The sequence below is a fragment of the Sardina pilchardus genome, chromosome 11 (genome assembly GCF_963854185.1).
Source record: "Sardina pilchardus chromosome 11, fSarPil1.1, whole genome shotgun sequence".
Classification (NCBI taxonomy): Eukaryota; Metazoa; Chordata; class Actinopteri; order Clupeiformes; family Clupeidae; genus Sardina; species Sardina pilchardus.
The window spans coordinates 24434437-24436936 of NC_085004.1; the positions used below are offsets into that span (position 1 = coordinate 24434437).

Sequence of the window (2500 nt, forward strand, 5' to 3'; positions counted from 1 at the left end):
CTCTCTGTTGGACAAAGGGCCCCCTTGGAGTCCCCTGTCATCTCGCTGGGCGATGGACGTGCTAACTGCCCAGTGGCCCCTGGCCATCGAGCGGCCGAGTGAGCGAGCGCAGTGCGGCGGTGACCCCAGGAGTCGGAGGCGAGGAGTCCCTCTTTTAGATTTAATGAGGCGAGCTTTTTCCACACCTCCAGTCCGGCTCCCCTGAGCTGCCGCGATCAATGCCCCCCTCTAGACCCCCCAGAGATGGGTGCTGATGACTGGACAATCAATAGAGGCCCACCTTTACTGTTTACCCGCCAGACCCCCCATCACCATTACCAATAGACACAGTGCACACACACACACACACACACACACACACTCGTACACACAGACACACTCCATGTGAGGTGGATTGTGTCCTACCACACATGCTTTTTGACCATTTCCTAGACAAACAGCTGCTGACATCTTTCTGAAAAAACGCAAACATACTGTGCGTGTGGACACACACACACACACACACACACACACACAATAGTACTGTGCAGGTGTAGCTACATATCTACCCAAGTTCTACTTATTGAAAAGGAATAAGACACTGAATGCCAGGATGCCAGCATCCAACAACAACTGTTTGTGTAGGTGAGTTGTGTTTGCATATGTGTGTACAATACTGTGTGTGTGTGTGTGTGTGTGTGTGTGTGTGTGTGTGTGTGTGTGTGTGTGTGTGTGTGTGTGTGTGTGTGTGTGTGTGTGTTCCCTGCTCGCTGTCTAGCATGTGGGAGTGGGTGTGTCGCGCAGCGTTGTGCATTGACAGGCTTCATTAGGGGCGCTCCCTCTGGAGCCGGTGTCAGCGGCCCACCTGGGAAGTGACAGGGCGGCTTCAGATGAGCGGCGACGGGCGCGCCCGCCATTAGCATTTCAAAGGGCCGCGCCCGCGCCAGCGCCAGCCAACATCACGCCGCTAGCCACGCTAACGCTAACGCAACCAAACAAGCCCACGCTAACTCCGGCGCTGGAGACGGGCGCATAGGGAGGCAGAGGCAGGGGGACGAGGAGGACCACGGAACAGCAGGAGCCGAGAGGAGAAGCAGTCTCACCCCATCAGGCTCTCTCTCTCTCTCAGGCTCTCTCTCCTGAGGAAATGCTTAGTGTGGTCTATCATTTGCATATAACTTTACATGGACGTACAGCGTCAATTTCCATCCATCTGACAGGTCTTTTTTTGCAAGAGACCCATTTCTTTCTCTCTTTCCTTTCCTTCCTTTCTTGTTTCTTTCTCTCTTTTTCTCTCTCTCTTTCTCTTTCTCCTTCTGTTTCCTTTCTTGTTTCTTTCTCTCTCTTTCTCTCTCTCTCTCTCTCTCTCTCTTTCTCCTTCTCTCTCTTTCCTTTCTTGTTTCTTTCTCTCTTTCTCTCTTACTTTCTTTATAGCTATATGATTGCATGTATATGTGTGTGTGCATTGTACTTCATCGCTTGACAAATGTCCCTTGTCACACGTGGCGACATTCCCCGCAGTAAGATGTGCTCCAGTTCGAGGACACGAGAGCAGGACCACCGCGGCACCGCGGCGAATCCCTCCGACGGGTTGTAAGTACATAAGTACACGGCCGCGCCGCCCTACAAAACATATTCACGGCTTGTTTTAAAGGACAAGCCCGAAAGGTGCAGCCAGTGTCACCGCACTCGTGATTTCCTCCGCTTGTTCAACTTCTCGGGCTGAACATGTCAAACAAGACCCCAGCGCGAATAGTGCTCTGACCGCACCGGAAAACCCACTGCCTCGAATAACAAATAACTCCAGAAAAAGACTATTTATATACATCTATATAATATATTTATATATAAAAACAACAATGCACCATTTAAAAGCACAGCAAAGCCCTGGTGGGCAACTCTAAACAAATGGGCCGATCGATCATCCCAGCAGCCTCCTCGCCAGCCGGCTCCTGCCACCTCCTCTGGGTCCTGCTCCGCCGCTGATCCTTCTTTTATTATAAATGGCGGCCCGTTTTGGCGGAATAAATGGTGGGCCACGGCGGACGCGGCCGAGGCGGAGTAATCCTGCGGCGGGCGGTGGCGGCCGCTCAGGAGGACCGGGATGATGGAAGGGGCAGGGGGCGGGGGGGGGGACTCGACCACTGCTTTATAAAGTCGTCCCCATCCTCCGACCGCCCCCACCACTGCTCCCTCATTTCTCTCCCCCCCACGCCAAATAATTAATGGAAGAGTCCGACCTTTCAACAGCCTGGCAGGAGGCTCATCTGTCATGGCGTCTGCGGCTCCCACGCGTGCCCACACACACACACTCAGCGTCTCACCACACACACACACACACACACACACACACACACACACACACACACACACACACACACACACACACACACACACTATAAGCACACCCACACACACAGGGGTCTCTATATGCGGGGCCCTGCCAGTGAGAGATGAGGTGCTATTTTAACCGTTAGCCTCTGGCACCCCTTGCCCCCTCGCCACAGAGCGGCGGGAGTCT

At 53.5% G+C, this 2500-nt stretch overlaps 1 protein-coding gene across 1 annotated transcript in view; it reads right to left on the minus strand.

Moving 5' to 3' along the window:
• The window catches only part of fto (FTO alpha-ketoglutarate dependent dioxygenase), a 134070-nt gene that overhangs the window by 95335 nt on the left and 36235 nt on the right, over positions 1-2500 (minus strand). The gene's annotated exons all lie outside the window — the stretch shown is intronic.